At 41.4% G+C, this 20,996-nt stretch overlaps 1 long non-coding RNA gene across 1 annotated transcript; it reads left to right on the top strand.

The window, feature by feature from the left end:
• The first annotated feature begins 6,491 nt into the window (after positions 1-6,491).
• Positions 6,492-20,248, top strand: LOC108794039. Its single transcript, XR_001941688.1, has 3 exons — positions 6,492-6,504; positions 13,833-13,835; positions 20,073-20,248. It is a non-coding gene; the product is annotated as an uncharacterized LOC108794039 (long non-coding RNA).
• Positions 20,249-20,996: the final 748 nt, after the last annotated feature.

The following is a 20,996-nucleotide window of genomic DNA, read 5'->3' on the forward strand; positions in this document are numbered from 1 at the left end:
ATCTTTCCATCTTGGCAAAATGCAATGGCATCAATGGGGAAGGCAAAATTAAAAAAATGTTTTTAAGGGTGCATTGGGTTTCTACTGTGCTGGGTCTGTTCTTGTACAAAAATTGGCCCTTCGTTAGCTTCATGTTTATAATTTTTTTTTCATAGAATAAAAAACAGAGTAAAGAAAATTAAATTAAAAAACGTAAATAATGTAAAAATAATGTAAAAATGTGTAATAAATATAAATCAAATACAATTAAAAAAGTACTGCAATAAACTAAAATACTCTAAAAACACATCTATTTTTTTTCCAAGTGTGGTTAACCTAATCGAAAGTATTCGCTGCAGCACAATTAGTACAAAAAACTTTTGCAGCAAAATCTACTTTGCTGAGATCACGCTACTCTCCAATGATGAACTGGCAGATGACAAGGCAACTGTCAATCAATTGTTGTTACACAATGCACTCACTGTGTAAAGATAGGAAAGGATTAAGGCCAACTGATGTCCTACAATGCCCAACGATGGTGCCTCCCGGCCCTTCCACTGCTTAAATGATAGACACTGAGACTTTAATAACTATGAGCAAAGGATTTACATATAACAATACATTTAAAAGAATGAAACTTTGAACACTTTCTAATATATTATTTAATAATAGAGTTATATCATGTTTGGTGCAGTAAGGTAGGACAATTTTCTGTGTTAAAGTGTAAAAAAGTTTCTTATTATGTCTCTTCTTCCCTTCCTACTTGCAAACTTTTTTAAATTGTACACCGAGCTTTACATATGCAGTCTTATGTACATTCTTGGCATGCCTTGGTGCCGGTATGAACTAACTTCCGTGCACCTGCGCCAGAGTTACGTCATCTTGGGCCAACCAATCAAAATGGCCAAAGATGCCAAGCCCAGCAAAAGACCGGGCAAAGATGTCAGCACCCGTAACATGATATGTTTTAACCCTTCCCTACTCTATCCAGAACTAAAAAAGTATTGGCTTTAGATACACTGTAAACCTGAACCCCAGAGGAAATCTAAAAACCCCTTGGAGCAGGGTTTCCCCTGCACTGCAAGGTTTAAATGCTCATTTTTGTCTTGAGTACCCCTAAATAGAAGTTATACTTACCTTATCGCTTACTCCTGCAGGCTCCTCCTCTCTTTGCGACTGATCCCAAGAAGCTGCTTCTCCAGTGGTCGCACTCTGACGTCATCACGTACAATGCAGAACCAGCAGTCCAGAGGACATCGAGGGCAAGAGAAAAACACCACCTGCCAGGGGTTAGGGCTAGGGAAAAGGCATGTAAAACTTCTTTTTAATGGCACCGTGGCCAAACATTAGCGTTTTAAAACTTTGGTTCAACTTTAAGGGCTTAATTTATAAAAGTCCAGACGGCTGCTATTTGCACAGCACTAGCGCCCCTAGATGGTGCTGGCGAGTATAGAAATGTCCTATACTTTTCAGCACCACCTAGGGGCGCTAGTGCCATACAAGCGGCATTAACTTTAATAAGTGAACCCCTAAGTGTTGGTTGGTTTTGGGGATGCTTTGTTTATTTAGATCATGTGACTTTGTTTTTTTTTTAAACCTTTGATTGTCTACTATTATTTCTTAATATTATGCATTATTTGACTCTTAGCAGCTTTCCGTCATACTTTGTATCCTTGCAGTTGATGGGGGCGGTTTCATAGGCCTTAACTTGGCATTTAAAACAACCTTCAAAAATGCTTTTTCTTTTTTTAAATCGCAGACAAGTGAGCCCCTCATTGAAAATACTGCTTGCTGTTTGAGTAAAAGAAAAAAAAGGGGGCACACAGGCTTTAACTTTGCAATGGAGATGTACCCTGCTCTTTCGCTGCCACCCAGTATAATGTCACTTGGGTGAGGGGGGGAGAAAGTGACAAACCCTTTGCTTTAATAACATTAAGAGATTAATTTGCCTTCAGAAAATACTGAGTCCCGGATCACTGCGTAGGCATCCATGGGAACCAATTCGTTGAGCTAACAAAATGCCGAATGCCATTCAGCCGGTCGTGTGTGATGGACTTCCCTTTTCTTAAGGCACTAAGCGCCGTGTTTGCCCACGTCTTAGTTGGCTGTGGATTGTCACCCCGGTCATGAATGTATATGCAGATTATGAGCCCGATTTGTGAGGATAATCCCCTAAGAAAACAGTTACAGTCGTCCTTTGAAGCTCTATAGACAGGGCTGCTCTTCATTGCTGTCGATGTGTCAGTGTGAGCCTTTCTCTTTATTGGTGTGTGTACACACAGACAATAACTTTATTTACAGAGGATCCGTCCTCTTCGTCCCCCTGGTCCTGGGTAAAAATTTACAGAATATCCGTCCCCTTCGTCCCCCGGGTCCTGGGGGGGAGGGGGGGGGGGAACAAAGCGTGCGCACATCTGTCACTGACTGCTGTTGACAAACTCACAATCTCTGATTGCTGAGACAACAGATCATGATCTCGTTTCAAGTGATGAGAATTCACTATTCAAGCAGACTATTACTTAGTCATGTTAAATATACTGTATCTCTGCACAATGGCCGCTATCCTAATGCGGCTGACTGCATTCAGGCAGTGTGTGCTCAGCAGGAGAGGGGAGCAGGGATCCATCGGCTGCCCGACAGAACATGCCCCACTCTTGTTCTCCAGCCTTGCCTTTCCCAGCCAAGGATGACCGCTATTGACGCAATCCTTCAATACTGATTGGGACGTCAGTGACTGGATGGCGCCATGCACACCACCAGGCCTTGTTTGGTCCTGTCCTCCTAAAGGGAATATAGAAAACCAGATTTATCATTTTCAAAAACGGAGTTCTGTTGCATCTGTTACAAGGTTACAAAAAAGACCAACAGAATAAAAATTGTAGAAATAAATTAAACACTTTGCATCCACAGAACTCTTAAAGGAGTTGTAAAGTCCCAGCATACCCTCTCCTGTTATAACATCAGCATTGTTCAGTAATAGGTAGGCGTGTGCGTTTAGTTCTGAATCAAAATTCGTACAATTTTTCCGAAATTCAGACATTCGGTCACATCCGAATTTTCAAATCCATATGTGTCCGAATCCGAAATTCCATTTCAGAATTTCGGATCCCGACCAAATTTCGTTCAAAAACTAAACTGAATCGGACATGTGACTTTTCTGGCCAATCAGATGTGTTTTTCGGTTTAATGCATCCGAATGGGTCTGAAAATGAATTTCCGTTATGGCAAGATGGGAGCCACATACAGTATATATAATACTAAAGCTGATGCTCTTAGACCCGAATAGCATTCGGGATCCGAATTTCAGAATTGCATTCAGGAGCTCCCGAATGCCACTCGGGTCTGGGAGCCTCAGCTTTAGTAATATATGTATATGGCTCCCAGATATTCAGAAAAATCATGATGGGAACATGGATGGGGACACAATGAGGACATGCTCTGTTTCCTCTCAGTAAACCAGAACTGCAGGGAAAATCTCTCTTAACCCTTGCAGTGAGACTACCCCCGCATTGCAAGGGTTAAGTGATCGTTTTTTAGGTTACAAAATATCAAAGTAGCCCCACTGCAAAGGTTAAGAAAATTTGCCCTGGAGTAATGAGAGAAAACACAGAGTCTGTCCTCACTGTGTCCCCATCCATGTTCACATCATGATGGTTCAAAGTATCTTGCAGTCTGCCCCAAGGCCTGCTTCAAAGAAACATCAAAAAAGGTCATAAATAATTTATAACATATATTTTTGGGGTATGCTGTGTGAATAGGAAGACATAACAAACATATAGAGGGGTTTTCTCAGATGTGTCTGTCAATGTGGAAATACACTTTAGGCCACAAAAAACTCATCCCTTGGCAATGTAATTGCTGCTGATGTCAGGTGGAGCTCAGAACTCCTTATCTCACCATAGTCCCTGTGAAATTTAAAGGGACAGCATGTGATTTAACCTGCCTGCTACCACCTAAAAACTGGAATATGACTTCTGAGTGGTGCCAGCCTTTTATTTGATATGACTATGCCAAAAAGTCTATAACATGTTACATTAAAGCAATGTTCAGCAGCACATTGAATCCCTATCCCCGTCTCATATGAAACACAATCCAATTAGTGGTTTCCCTCCTTTTTTCAAAACGGCACCATTGTCCTTCGGACCCCTTGTGCTTAATTATCGCAGCTCACTGGGGATCTCACTGGGGACAATTTTCTTTCCCTGGAGTTCTTCTTTAACATGCCATGTATGACACAAGCCCTGAGATCTTTAACCCTTTGTTAGGACAGAGAGTGTTCAGGTCTACAGTAGTTCACAACTAATAATGAGATCTGCCAGCACAGTACAGACAGGGTTCATTATGGAAACCATTAAAGGAGATCTATGAGGTGAGTGAAAATCATTCATCCTCATAGTTCGAGCCGACGTGTGACAAGGAAACTGTCACACGTCGGCTCAATAGATCGGGAAGAGAACGAACACATAGCGTCGCTCGCTCACTTCTCGATCACCTCTTTCTATTTTTTGTGGGTGTATTCTACAGTATGTGAATGTGAACATGTTACAAACATAAAGTAGGTCACAACATTCTATCTACAAATAAAATCTTACACTAGCTCTCCCTGCTGCAGCATTGGAATTCTGACATTAAGGCTGGGTTCCCAACTGGGCATTCGCAATATGCGCGTATGATGCGCGTTTCTACAGCGATTTGCGATCCACAAAACGCACGTCAAATGCGCATTTACGAGAGCTATCCGCCTGTATCCCAATGGATACGCGCGGAAATACGCCCCAAAGAAGCTCCTGTACTTCTTTGGGCGTAGGGCGTTTTTCAGCGCGTTCTGACGCGCTGAAATATGCCCAGGTGGGAACCATGCCCATAGGAAATAATGGGATTTCATTTGAGCCGGGCCTTAATCAACATGGAATGTCGGATCCTCTGATTTCTGGTCGTTCAGCAGCTGGTGGGGGTGCCTGGGGTCGCCTTGCAGAGCTTCAGTTCTGCAAGAGAGCAAAGACTGGAGTCACAGGCGGTGAGACAGGTAAGTGTTATTAAAGTGCAACTGAAGGCAAAACTTTTTTTTAGTTTTGAAAAGAGTGGGGAAGTAATAGAACTCCAGTCAGGTTTTTATTGCTGTCTGTGTCCCTGTTAGGAAGATTCACTTTCTTTTTTTTTGTCCTTTTTTTTGTCCCGTTATCACTGAGAAAGTGAAAGAAAATCACACATTTTGAGTCATCAGAACATGAATGGAGGGGAAATCTTCCAATGGGGACACTAGTTCTGGTGACCCTGCTCACCACCAGGGATTTCCCTCACTTTGTTTTTTTATTCAATATATATTTATTAAAGTTTTCAAATAACATATACAGGCAGTCCCCGGGTTACGGACGTCCGACTTACGGACAATCCGTACTTACGAACGGGGTCCACAGTTCTCCTAATACTTCCTGTTGTGGCTATTGGACAGGAAGTGAAATTAAATCTCCCCAGAGATCACAGATAGCGAGAAAACACTGATAGGGGTTATAACCCTACCTTACTCTATCCAAAACAAAAAATAAAAGTTTGGGCTTCAGTTCTACTTTAATAATACTTACCTGCCTATCCGCCTGTAACTTCAGTTCTCTCTTGAAGAGCTGCAGCGAAGTCGGCATACCCGTCAACTGATGACGACCCACAAAAAACTGAGGATCTGACTTTTTTTGTACATATTTGCAAATGTATTTGCAAGTGTTTCATCAGGTCATCTATTCCTGTTCTGATGACAACTCAAAATGTGGGATTTCATTCACTTTCAGTGATATCGGTCACCAGGACAAATAGAGGGGGTGAATCACCCTAACGCGGGGGTGGGCAACTCGTGGGGCTTGTAGTTCCACAACAGCTGGAGCTGCCCACCTCAGCCCTAACAGGACACAAGGTGTAAATGCCCGTCAGAGTTGTTTGCACAGAAATCTCATCTCAGAGTCTGCTGAGGGTTTCATTGTGGAGGGAAGGTAAAAAGAGAGGGAAAAAACGGATGCCGGAGAATGTGGAGGGAATGAAACCCAATACTCCCCGACATGTGCGCCGACCAATCATTCTTCCAAGCACCGGCTAATTGTACTTTGCTACACTGAGCCGGAGAGATACCTGTGCCAGATGGCATGTTACAGGGGACACAGCAGAGACGTCACCTGTTGTCACATATTTATTTATTGTAGCTCTCTCCATCCACAATCAAACAGGAGGCTTTTGTAGCGTGCATGGTGGGCTGCTTCAAAGAGGACCTGTTGGGGCACATTATTCACCAGCTCATGGTATTTCTTTACATCATTTGTCATAAATCATCCTGCCGTTGGGCCTTTTTATGGTCATGCCTGGCTATACACATGCGTGAACCAGCATGGAGGATCTGACCACCATTCGAATTTAGAAGTGTGCCATATGACTGCGATCTTTCATGTTTTCCATAAACTCTTCCCTTCACCCAGGGCTGTATTTAACATAATGACATGGGCCAGTGGCTACGGCAGCATGGTAAGAGATGCAGCCATGGCCGTCCCTATAATGAGGCAGTTGCCTCAGGTGGCATTTCTCTGAGAGGGGCCCCCTTCCCAGACAGAGTGTCCCAGGTTGATAAGAGCTGGGTGAGGAGATGTGTTAGGGCCATACACAGTTCTGAGCAACTTGAAACTCTCTGACCGACATCCCAGTCAGCTCCTAGCAACCTTTATGACGTCAGTGAGCTGAGCAGGACGCCAGCCAGAGGTGGGCAGTGCAGCACCAGGACGATGGGCAGAGCGCCGTTAGCATGCAACACCAGCACTCCCCCCAACCCCCCTGCCTCAGGTAGCACTTATGCTAGATACACCCCTGGGGGCAGCACCAGACCTCAACATTTACAACAATTATGTTAGGACAGGTTGTGCCTAGAAAACTCTCCTCCAAGGACAAAAACATATTTTAGTACAGTGGTGAAGGGTCAAAGCTTCTGACAATGTCTTTATTGCTATCTGTCCTTCCTGTCCTGGTGACATGTTCTCTCCCTATTTCATTTACAGTTGTCAATGGGACAGGAAGTGAGGAAAATCTCCCCAATGCGGTCACAAAAATGAAATCTTAGCAGAAATGTTAACTCTTCCATACTCTATCTAAAACTAAAAAAGATATTGTCTGGACTTATGCCTTAAGCAGGGGTGGGCAATCTCTGGCCCTCCAGCTGTGGTGAAGTTATAAATCCCATCATGCATCTGTCTCTCAGAGTCATGCCTGTGGCTGTGAGAATCTTGCAATGCCTGCTGGGATTTGTAGTTCCACAACAGCTGGAGGGCCAGAGTTTGCCCACCTCTGTCCTAAAGTGTAAGCAGACTTTTCAGAATCGTTTTATTTTGGGATGCACCGATACTAGTATTGCTATCGGCACCAGGGCCGGTGCTAGGATTCTTGCCTGCACAGGCAAGGTGCATTTTAGGACCCCACCTGGAGCTCCTCCTACTGGACCAGCGCTGACTCGCCGCTGCTCTCCCGCACCAAAGGTAAGTGGGGAAAAAAAACAGCGCAAACATCGGGGCATTTTGACAAGTACAAGTACTTGTCAAAATGCTCTGTTTTTTCCGCCCTGAGCCTGCAGCGCCCTCAGGCGGCCGCCTGACTTGCCTTGCGGTAGCGCCGGGCCTGATCTGCACCGATACCTAATATTTGGGCAAGTACTCATACTCATCAAAATACTTATCTCCGATACAGAACTTCCAATCATGATTCGCCGCCCGGCTTCCTGATTGGTCAGGAAGCAAGGCAGCCTCAGCATGTGAAGCCTGTGTTCTTTTGCTAGAACACCATCTTCACAGGCAATCAGGAGGCCGGGCGAAGGGTCATGATCCGCCGCCTGACATCCTGATAATCTGGGCACGCGGTGCTCGTTATCGGCGAGTACCGAAAAAAAAATATTATTTGTACTCGATACCGAAAAACCGGTATCGGTGCATCCCTAATTTTATTCACCTTTCCTTACCGATGATGTGATGTCACCAGTTTCCCGCGACTTTGTTTATGTGAAGTTCTGGGTTGGGGGAATGTCAGGGCTGCAGCTGATTGGGTCGGCACTGACAGCTTCCCTCCAAACAAAGATCTCCCAACTACATGCAGCTGTCTGCGAACGAGTCAGTATAATAAAAATTCCAGGCCTGACTGCTCAGCACTAACTGCACATAAAAAATAACGGAGACATCTTGCTCCTGGTGGTCATAAACCCTGAGATCTAGCTGCATGTATAAGAGATTCACTGGCAGAGAAGTGTGAAGCTGAGTAAACACTGGGCGAAATTTGCTCCGTTGGTGACCCTATTAGATTGACTTTTGCCAATGGAACATGTTGGAAAATCTTCCTCTGAATGATGCTTGCAGCCAACCAGCTGTCCGCTGTCAGGATACAAGGCTCACAGCCTGCAGGTTAAACAAAAATGATATAACAGTGTGTGTATAGCCCACTTTAAGCCGTTATGGATGTCCTCTAGCTGTGTCCCCCTCCCAGAGGTGCAATTAGTTGTAGTAAATGAACCCCACCCACCTTCTGTGGAGGGGGGGCGGATAGTTGGGAGCTGTCCATGGTATTTCAGGAAAAGTTATATTTGCTTTAAGAAGTTACAGAATATTTTGTGGTCGGATATGCTGGGTTTTCAAATATCTATTACCTGCTAAACCAAAACTTTATTTCATATACTGTATATATATATTTTTTGGTAAAATTTCAAAGATGAGGTTGCGTTGGGTAGACAGATACCAAACATGCCGAGCCTTAAAATTGCATGCAGCAGCCAAAAAACTACAGTACACAAAATGTCCATCGGTGAAGCTTTGAAAGCTTTTTCTGCTCATCAATTTAGTGTTAACAGTGATTGATGGCTCTAGAATTATTGTCCACACTCTGACATTTGTGGTGATATGTAACATGTGTGGCACATTCCTTTTCATACATAGGCACACCGGATGCGTGTTTGCCTTTGTATGTGTATGTGGGGGACTTTAAAAAAAATGTTTATATTTTTTTATATATTTTTATATGTGACTTTTAAGCTTTTTTTTTTTTTACACTTAACTTTATTGCTATCACATGTCATAGCAATGAGGATGTGACAAGTCCTCTTTATGGAGACATCAGGGGTCTATTAGGACCCCAAATGTCACCCATGGAACTCAAAGATCCTGATGAAGCACAAATCGTGCTTCATCAGCTTCTTCTTCGGCTACAGCAGCCAAAGAAATGACAGGCTGAAAAGGGAAGTGATGTAATACACGTCAATTAAGGATTCCGTGATCGGATGGGAGATCAGCTGCTGGAAGTGTGCTGATCTCTCCCTGTTCCAGGTCCACAGATCCGCTGTGCCAGCCCTGGGCCAACACAGGGGACAGTGCAGCCTGGGATAGCCAGAAGTGGCAGTGGAGGGATGAGCACATACTCTCCAGCTCCATACAAACAATCGGGTGGCTCTATAGCTGCCCGAATGCTTGTATGTGACAGATTTTGCCAGTTGTTACAAACGTTATCAAGATTACAGCTGCTGCAGTATAACCACTTCAGGACCGCACAGTTTCTATATATATTTAGGATGGTCCTAAAGTGGTTGACGGTGCAAGCATTTGAAATTCCTTTCATCCCTTCATCAAATACTTTACATTTGAGATGTATAAAGCCTTATGAAGGGATCTAAGGAATCGCGAAAGCTTGCATACTGAATAATTTTAAATTATTCCTATAGGTTGGACTTGATGGACTAATGTCTTTATTCAACCTCAAATACTATGTAACTATCCAATAAAGGGTATCGGCTAAACTCCAAAACTTCTGCACTAATCAATGGCCAACACAGCACGATACTATACTGCTGCCAACATTTTGAGGAAACAAAAACATCAATTTTGCTTATCACTCCCTAATCAAATTCCATCTGTTATTGGTCTGACATCAGCATAGTGAATTGTGATTGGTTGTGTCTTTTTTTAATTATTATACTTCTAAGCATTGTCATTTTCATGAAATCAATTGTCAAATGCGCAATAAGCTGCCCCTAGCTGGTGAGGCTTTGCAGGAGTGGAGGTGATGATATTGGTCCATGAAGATGGCCGAAAGCAGTATTAAACTTTCAGACTTCTTTCAATAATGAATCCAGATCAAAGAAATACAGGTGAAACTCGAAAATTTAGAATATCGTGCAAAAGTAATTGCAGTAAGTGCTGCAAAAGGGGCCCAAACCAAGTACTAAGTACATATGCATGCTTGTACTTTTCAGAGGTCCGATATTGTTCTATGTACAATCCTTGTGTTATTGATTGCATGTAATAATCTACTTTTTTGAGGTTGTGGATTTGGGGTTCTTGGGGTTTTCATGAGCTGTAAGCTATAATCATCACAATTATGACAAATCACGGCTTGAATTATCTTGCTTTGCATGTAATGAGTCTATCTCATATATTAGTTTCACCTTTTAAGTTGCATTAGTGAAATAAATGAACTTTGCACGATATTCCAATTATTCGAGTTTCACCTGTATACATTGCCCAACAAAATACATTTTTGCCCAAGCAGTCATCATGTTTCCAAACAACTCCAACTCTCTCAGCTCCTCTTTCTTAAACTTCCTGTCCAGTACAAGACCACAAGGGACTGAGCAATCTGCAGTAGCCGTCCATCTACTTGGAGAAGTGAGGAGAGTAGGGAATCGTTTGCCTTGCTGTGTCTGTGTGTTTGTGGAGACACGCACAGCTTACTAGCACACACAAGGATGGCTCCATCAAGGAGCAGCATCCATTGTAAATGGTTTAATTAGAATTTGAAATAGCTTAAAGAAGAACTCCAGGATTTAAACAAATTAACCCTTGCAGAGGGGCTACCCTGGCACTCCCCCTCCTCTCTGGCTGTGGAGTGTCCCTTGGCATCCTCACATCTAATGGACCTGCATTACGGAACCCAAGGGAGAAGAGGCTGAGGGGACCAGTCTTGCAGCCAGGTGGGACCAAGGATCAGGTGAGTATATCTTCTATAATTTTGTCCATAAACCAAAACGAGCACTTAACCCTTGCTGTGTGGGGGTAGCCCCACTGCAAGAGTTAACTTTAATAAATCTTGAAATTCTTTTTTTTAAAACATCTTGACTTTAATGTCCCTGTAAGGACCCGCGGTACATAATGTATACAGTTATGAGCATATGCAAGATTATATGGTAATAAAAAAATCAAGACACGAGTGTGTTGGTGAAACGGTTAATGTGCCTGTGTCTTGGTTCCTCCAGGGAGAATTAGGAGGAGAGGATTGAAAATGAAACCTTCTGAGCAGCAGCTCCAATACCTGCAAATCCTACCACATTACAATAGGATTACAGGCTGCTCCCTCCTCCCATCTCTCCACCTGTTGTGTGTTGTGCCATGGCCGAGCCCTCTGGGCAAAACTCTGCTCCCTCTAAGCCAGCGCTGTGGATTGCCCAGGCTTCTCCTCCCCTGGCTGACTGCCGGCTAATTGCTGAGTGTAAAGGACACAAAGAATGTTTCCTAATTAGTGTCCCCTAATTCTCACCTGCTCCTACCTTTGCAGCCTCGTGCCCCATAGCCATGCTGGTTGGTAAAGCCGGTCAGCTTCTATCTCCACCTTATTGATGGCAATTATGGCAGAGAATAGGTGTCCACCAGGAAGGCAGGACAAGACGGGGAGGAATCTGGGCATGCATGGTGACGCAATGGCTGGACAGACGAGGCGTGGACAAAAGATATTTCCAAATGTTTCCACAAAAAGTTAAAGAAAAGTTAGATGTGCAAATTCTGATTTCATTACAATTCACATTTTAGGTTTTTAGTAGGGTTGCACAGATACCAAGTACAGTACTCAGTACAAGTACGAGTACATGTACCGATACTTTTGAGCTCCAAGACTACACTAGATGAAAATTCAAAAATTAGGAGGCAGCTGTCATTTGTAAGGAGCACACGGAGCTCCTGGGATTTGTACATCTCTGTTTTAATGTACGATTTTGTTTTTATAAATATAAATATAGGGATGAACAGATACCAGTTTTGTGAGTACGAGTACTGGTACTTGTCGAGTACTTACAAGTACGAGTACTGATACATTTTTGTTTATTGTCATGTGAAAGTTTTTCTAAAGCAATACAGACTAATGATTTCAGGACAGCGGTGGAGCGCCAGAGCCCGGTCCCCGCTGCAACCGCAGCAACCCTGGTAGTTCTCATGAAAATGTCAAGTATCTGCACTGGTACTCGAAAAGTATCTGTGCATCCCTAGTTTTTAGCATGTTTCACTTTGGGTTAATTACTTCAATTTATTGCTATTCAAAATTGCTATATATATACACTGCCTGGCCAAGGACCACCTGGATTTAGCTAAGCAAATAGGTCAGAGCCTTCCATTGGTTCAGCAACATTATGTCCCCAAAAATCCATTTTCCATTAATGTATTTTTTCTTTCCTGATGTCACATTGGGCATATTCAAAGATGACAATGCCAGGATTCATCAGGATAAAATTGTTAAAGAGTGGTTCAGGGAGCATGGGACATGATTTGTACACATGGATTGGCCACAACAGAGTCCAGACCTTAACCCCATTGAGAATCTTTGGGATGTGCTGGAGAAGATTTCACACAGAGGTCCGACTCTCCCATCATCACTACAAGATCTTGGTGACAAATGAATGCAACTCTGGATGACAATAAATGTTGTGACATTGCATAAGTGTAACGAAATGTTGCCACAGCAAATGCGTGCCAATATTTCAGCATATATTCCAGATTCCTGCTGCACTCCTTACTGGGTATCCCTGTCAGCGTGGGTGCTTGAAGTGACCGCGGATGGTGCAGCCAATAATGAAACCTGTTAGAGATGTCACCAGCCCACCATATTGAAGTGAAGAACACGTCTGTTTATGGACGCATTTCTGGGCCACACTTGTCATGTCACATGTCGCAGAGCACCTTGCTACATTGTTAATGTAATTCCAAAAGCTGTTTTCAGGCTTTTTTTAATCTGCAGCTTTCTTTAGAGCAATCCTGGATGATAATGCCATGAAGGTCCTTCTTCAGGTGCTTCCTGTTATAGGGTGACTACACTCAATCCCTGCCTCCACCTTCCCCATTAGGGCTGTCAATTGGAGGGTATCGACAGTTCTCCTGTAGTGAGCCTGGGCCCCACACCAGTTCAGCAAGGGGGACCCCACTTGACCTGTTTGTGCCTCCCTCCATCCAGTCCAGTCACATTGCAGTTCCGCCAACACAGTGCTCCAAGCTCAACTCTCAGATAGGATGTACGGGGCCCAGTGATTTGTAATGGTGGCCTTGCTCCCCCCGTTGTCGTCCTCCTGTGCAGTCCTCCTTTTAATATGCATCACTGAAAAATACTATAAAGCCCCATTTCAATATAATATTGAGTTACCAAATTAAAATTGTTATTGTTAGGTTAAAATTGTAATTAAATGGGTTATAATCATAAAGTTGGGCATATTTTGGGCAAAAACAAGCATTTACCGTGCAGTCTAGGGGGAGTAAATCTGGGTATATCAATGATGGAGAAGGGTCTGGTGATCATAGGATTATAGTGTCTGAAACCAAAATCGTTTTTTTTAAAGGTTTTGGATGGAATAGAGATAAGTTGGAACCCACAACTATTTGTATCCTCGCTTGGAAGATTCACCCTCTCTACTGGTCCTGGTGCCCATTGCACTTGAGAATGAAAGTGAGGCAAAAAAGAGGGGACATTTTCCAAAGGGAACACCTGCTCTAATGACATTTGTGTAAGACGGAATTGACTTCACTTTAGAGAGATTTTCTTTTACGTCCTATTGTCACTAGGACAAGAAGTAAAAGGGAAATCTCCCCTATGGGGCACAGATGGTAAAAAAAATAACTAACATGGATTTTAACTAGGGATGAGCTCCGGTGTGGATCAAACCCATTCTGAACCTGAGCTCTTCTTAACATGTCCTCCGAACCCAGAAAAAAAACTCCTTCCTTTGCCATCCAATCAGCTATGGCTGGGGGATTTCCTAACTGCAGCTGCACGTAAGTAAAGGGGCGGGATGCAATGATATCATTGACTTTATATGACTGCATTGCTATATTAGGAAAATAACATTTACCTAATGTGGCCATGTGGCCATATAAAGGCAATGATATCAGCACAAGCATCCCACCCCATTGTTTATGGTCAGCTGCAGTGTGGAGAATTTCCAGACGCACAGCAGATTGGGCAGGAGGTGACAGCCGAAGGAGTTTCCTTCCGGGTTCGGAGGAGCTGTTTCCAAGCTCTGAAGAGCTCAGGTTCAGACCGGGTTCAGTCTGAACTGGACCTGAAATTAAAATATATACAGTATATATATCTCTCTCTATATATATAAATATATATATAGAGAGAGATATATATATACTGTATATATACTTAAGAACAGCATGCCAAAGTGCTGCTATTTGATTGGGTAAGATTCTTGTATTAAAAGATGCATGCTCTTTGCTCCTTAGGGCATATTCACACACATACATTCTGAATGTCACGTCAACGCACCTTGCCAGGACTATGGAGAAATTGTCTCTCATTCCTGTTGTCTCCTAAACATTAGTAAAGGAAAATCTCCCCAATGAGACAACAGACGCAAAAAAAACCCAACCTGGCACGGTTTTTACCATTTCCTATTCAATTCCAAGCTTAAAAAAAAAGGTTTTGGCTACCCACAGACAAAAGATTCTCACATTTTATAAACTGATATTTTCTCATCTGAAAATACAAAAATAAAAATATATATAAAAATAAAATAATACGATACCTTGAATGTGTTTACACTTGCATGCAATCAATTCCTTATCCTGGAAATCAATAAACAGAGAAATACAAAAATCGTTAATTTGCTGCTTTGAAGAAATCTTTTGTTTCCTGGCAATATTCCCTACAAACTCTCTAGAAATGTTCTTACACAAACAAACACTGGATTAGAAATTGTTTCTGTCTTCAGACCACCAATGTACCCCTTACAGACAAATCTGTCACCCATAAAATGAGAACGCAGTGTGGCAAAGCAGACTGCAACAATGCAGAAATCCCAAATGTTCTTTTAGGTTAATGCTGCCAATGGTAAGTACACAGCAGTGTACCCTAATTAAAGTATTAATAAACTCTCAATCATTTTTTTTTTTCAATAATGAATCCAGATCAAGCAAATATACATGAATCCTGCAAAGTATTTCTTCATATTTTAGATCAATCACTTACAGTCATGTTTCCAAACAGCTCCAACTCTCTCGGCTCAGCTTCCCTGAACTTCCTGTCCAGTACGAGCTCACAAGGGGCAAAACAGTCTCCAGTAGCTGTCCATTTACTAGCTTGGAGAAAGAAGGAAGGAAGATAGGGGGGGGGGGGGGGTCTTGCCTTGCTGTGCCTGTGTGTTTGTGGAGACACACAGCTTACCAGCACAAGCAAGGGTGGATCCATAGGACCCTGCATGGGAAAGGAGCCTCCCTAAAACAGGATATCAGTACCAATGCTCAGGGGACCAGCTGATTCTGCAGGGAACTAAGACTTTTAAACATCAAGCAGCAGCATCCATTGTAAGTGGTTTAGTCCGCATTTTAAATGGCTTAAAACTGATTTTTTTTTAATTGAGGTTTGTTGGAGGAGGCAGATGGAAAGTTGTTGACCGGACAGTGACAGTGACACTGTTCAGATACTCTGACAACTGCAGCTGCCGGCTGTCAGAATACATTAGCCGGTAGGGACACCCCACCACCCCAGCTATTTATTATGAAGGAGGAATCAAGTGATTTTTCGTGTTAAGCCCATAGGTCTTACAGTGTTTGGCTATTTTAAGTGCTTGTTGCCCCTGACAGATAGCATGGGCCCTCTGCAACTGCCATTCATTCTTTACACTAATATTTCATCAACATAGTAACCAAACACAGGGGTCGCCATTGTCGTCTTCCGCTTCAATATTTTCTGAGTCTGTGACCCATAATTAGTGTGCAATCAGGAAAGTTGGAAATGACAGAAGTCCTTCAGGGCGAGTGACTTGCAGTATTATAGCAAGTGGGTCAGCATGACATGACAGCCAAGCAACCAGCATTTGTAGAAGGAGAGATCAACATATGCACCCTGTACTGCTCTCATGGCAGGTTCCCTACAAGAGCACCTTTATATGACAGCTTATATGGCTTTTATGGCTTATATGGCTTTTATGGCTTATATGGCTTTTTTGGGGGGGCGGGGTTCTTCCTTTTTGGTCAAGCTTTATGTGAAGGGACATGTCCAGAGTGGAAATAATTCATTAAGGCGGAAATCGTGCACAAAACCGTGCGGATTGCCGCACGGTCATAGAGTCGCCCACCACAGTCGATTGCACTGGAAGTGCCATTATTTTCTAATAATGCAGCGCGTCGTGTGTCACAAAAAAAGGTACAATACAGTATGTGAACCATGGTACTGCATGTAATAATAGAATATATGAACCATGGTACTGCATGTAATAATAGAATGCAGTATATGAACCATGGTACTACATGTAATAATAGAATACAGTATATGAACCATGGTACTACATGTAATAATAGAATACAGTATGTGAACCATGGTACTACATGTAATATAGAATACAGTATATGAACCATGGTACTACATGTAATATAGAATACAGTATATGAACCATGGTACTATATGTAATATAGAATACAGTATGTGAACCAGTTTTTTTCTTTCATTTGCCTTAAAATATGTTTTCTACCTGTACATGCAGACCGAGCTGTCCAGCACCAATGACAAACAGTGCATGGAGGGTGCAGAGTTCACCTATTCTTCACATGAAATATATATTCCCGTTCACATGAAATAGTTGCTACAACTACTCCATGACGCTGTTGCAACTTATCCCAAATGTTGCTGCACAGCTTTCTCTGTGTGTAGATGCAAAAACAAATATGAATAGACATGTACAAATATTATATATATACATTCAGTGTCAATATTTGTATTCATATATACATCCATTTATTCAAAATATACACACGCACACACACACACACACACACACACACTGAATAAATAGTCATACTTGTAATCCCAGGCAATATTTTAATTCATTGTATTCATTTTAAGAATTCACTCTAATTTACTAGATTTGATTTGCTGAAGGAGTGGAGACTGTCCACCTAGATCAGTACATAAGGTGATATAAATACATACATTATCTAATAATAATTAGTACATAAGTGTTTGCTTCAATCTTCCCACAAGAAGAAGCCCCAAGTTTTTGTATTTTGCTTTTTTCCAATTTCCTCTATGATTGTGAATTCGAGGTGAACACAGCTTTACATTTTTCGCTAATCTAGGTGAACATTCCCTTTCTAAATGGACAGTCTCTTCTCCTTTAGTAAATCGTCCTGAATTTGTCTGTGTGTGCAGGTAATGAATTGTTACATATCCAAGCTCTCTGTTCTGCATGACTGTGGAGTTTATTATATATTGAATAGTACTGTGTTCACTGTGAGTACCCAGGATCAAAAATACTGTTTTTATAATTTCCCTCACCAACAATTGGTTGTCAAAGTGAACGCAGCTTCACCCTATTTATTAACATTCAGTTTGTGATCAGCCTCTGCTACTAAATCAATGCCAGCGAATTTCTGATTGCACTATATCTGCTCATCTTGGTACAATCGATGAGCTATTGATAAAGTGTACCTGTCACAGACCAATGACTCCAGAAACATCCATCTGCAAAGTTATTTTTGTTTTTCATTTTTCATTCCTCAGACGATCTCATATTATTTCATCGGAAGCTGAATGGTCTGTGGAACACAGTTTATGTCCTTGTGACATTTTTGCACTTATTAAAAATGTTTGTACTTGTTTAAAAAAAAATATCTTCCACTGACATGTGTGTGTGTGTTTTATAAAGTAGCAATATTCGTGGCAGGCGATTACGAAACGATCTGTGATATGAAACTCTGTACAATTACGATGAATAATCTGATGATACAATCTATACATTTAGGTTGTAATGTATTACAGAACGATTGGCTTATCCACTCCGCCATTTCATACAATCACATCCAAATTGTATGAATAAATTGCGCTTAATTTACTGAAAAGAAAACCGTTTATTTAGCAGAAAGAATGTTCACGGAGCTTAGTAAATAAGAGGAAACTGCGTTCACTTTGAATGCCCAGCCATGGGCAAGTGAAACTAAACACCGGATTGTTTTCTTGATCAGATGATTAAACTGAACACAGCTTCATCATATTTACTATCACCTCAGTGACCATTCATTTTCCATAGTGAGCATTCTCTATTATTTTATACCCATTCCTCTAAACATTCTTATGTTGTATTTATTATATATTACATGTATATGTGTTACCTAAAAGTGGATTGTGCAATCACATGTATGGCCATGATTAGCCAAAGTGGACACATATTGGTCCATTTCAGAGAGTGCAGTTTTCTTATCTTAGTTACATTTTATCTTATTTACTATTTTATTTGTTAGCACAATGAATTTGTCTTCAGTGGTTCACTCGCAGTATTTCTTTTCATCATGAGTTACCACATGATAATTGTTTGTTACTTCCTCATAAACACAACTACTTCATGTTATTAATTCTTTCCAGACCTAATTTATGTTAAACTAAAACCAACAATGGACAATATTGTGCTTATGTCTGTTTTCGTTCGTTCACAATTATGATTAACTTCTCCATAATCGTTCGTTCAGTTGTTATTATTATTTTCATTATTATTAATAATAATTACTTCTCCATAATCGTTCAGTTATTTTTTTATCATGATTGACTTCTCCATAATCATTTGTTCAGTTATTTTTAATCATGATTGACTTCTCCATAATTGTTCGTTTACAGTTATTTTTTTTATCATGATTGACTTCTCCATAATTGCTACATTTTTTTAATAACACAACTATCAGCCGATAATCATCAATAGCTTAATATTTAATAAGTGAAATAGATAAGAGATCGATGACCTCCTGCTTATGTATTAATACAGATTTAAAAATTCATAAAACACAAAACAAAAGATGTTTACTTAGAAAAATCGTTTATTTAAATCATTTCATCAAACGTTTTCTGTCCAAACCAAATAAGGTAATAAATATTTTAGCATTTTCTTTCTTTCTTTTTTTATACAAAAATAAACAGGCGACCAAACTTTTCGGTGGGCCAGGCAGTGTTCGGACGGTGAGGCAAGGCAGTGATATAGAAAACAGCTTGAACGTTAATGGGCTAATTTACTAAAGCAGTTGAGAATCATCACACAATAAATCGTGCGAATATTAACTTCAATTATCCAATCACATGCAAATGAATTATGTAAACAGGGATTTGCTTTTCACTTGATAGGATGAGAGAAGTGAACACACAGTTTATGGTGTGAAGATTCCTAACTCTTGAGACAACCGATGACTTTTCACTTGCTGTGCAACCACAAATCCCAGCATGACGCATAGGCCTATGTGGGGGAAGCGGCACCGGTTTCTTTTCTCCCAACAAGAGTGATAAATATCTTATAACAGCATAAAATCTATGCAGCCATAACGATGTACATTTTTTTTCTTCTGTATAAGTGCACAAAGCAATATTTTTTTTTTTTTTAAATCAAATTATATACAAAAATCCCCCAAATCTTAATAAAACGAAATTATTTCGAGCAAAAGTGGGCGCAATGCAAAAACCGAAATCTTGCAGAACGAAAAACTCAATGGAAGAGTAAAAATATCACATTTTTTTTAATCCAAAGACCTATTTTAAAAAATGTATTTGACCTAATTAAGACCTTTTAGTAGTTCGCCCTCCTATTTATTGTGTGTTAACCTCAAAATGAACCATGAAAATGTTAAATAGTATATAATTATATATTTATATATTTACAAGAGGCAAAAATGCATAAGAGGTGTGCTTCTAAGGACTCGGTCTATAAAGGTCTTGGATTTTTGTTTAGAAGAACAAGAAATAAAGTTTATGGGGTTGAAGTTGTGGCAGAGGGGTGCTGGGTGCTGATTGGACGAGGAGATTGCGCTGGTTTTTTTGCAGTTGGGGTGACCCTGTACAATCTGGGCTGCAGTCAATCGAGTTAGGCGTTCCGCAGCTCGGCGCTCAGCTCCGCGGGGGAGTCGCTCATGGTGGAGGAGGACACGGCCGCGGAGAAACCGCCACCTCTCCGCGCGTGCAGGAACAGGTCATCCACATCCGGGGACGAGGCTCGGCTGGAGCCCAGGCTGGCGTCGGAATCCATGCGGAGGAAGAAGGGTACCTGCGGAGCAGAGGGACAGGGTCATATACCTGCACCATTGCGGCCCGACGCATGTTATGATGTCGGATAGAGATATTGAAAAAAGTAAAAGCAGCTTCAACGTGCAAAAGTGCAATAAACTCAGTTACTACCATTATATTATAGGAAAGGATTACATACGTGCTTAGAATGGAAGTGCAATGCACAGATCAGGAGTCATAATTTTATTCTAAGGGGGAAATATTTAACATGGTGATAATATTCGAGCTGCATTCTATCTGTAATCATATCACGACATCCTCCTCATATTCATATCACGACATCCTCCTCATATTCATATCACGACATCCTCCTCATATTCATATCACGACATCCTCCTCACATTTCTATCTTTTTATATTCATTCTAATACATTGGAATCTCCTCTGCACAGTATATCGTTTATATTGAGGTTCGGTATACAGAAAACCTTCATGGTACCCCTCCTCACATTGATTATATCACATCCTGGGCCTGAGCTGGATACCCTTCAGTGACAAGAACCCAAATCACCAAAGTCACTTATACAGATCAATAGGCAGAAACTTCCCCATTCAGTACAATGCACAGGGATGGGGGGTAATGTTTGGGTGTACTAAAGGGGTCGCCTCACTCTGCTCGCTGCACTATATCCAAGTAACTTGTGCTCGGTACAGAGAAATAAAATATAGGAAACTCCAATCATCAAATGAAATAGGTCCATTTATATAAAGCCAAGCACTTCTCTGCA

The sequence above is a fragment of the Nanorana parkeri genome, unplaced genomic scaffold, assembly GCF_000935625.1.
Source record: "Nanorana parkeri isolate BGI_ZX_2015 unplaced genomic scaffold, ASM93562v1 scaffold805, whole genome shotgun sequence".
NCBI lineage: Eukaryota > Metazoa > Chordata > Amphibia > Anura > Dicroglossidae > Nanorana > Nanorana parkeri.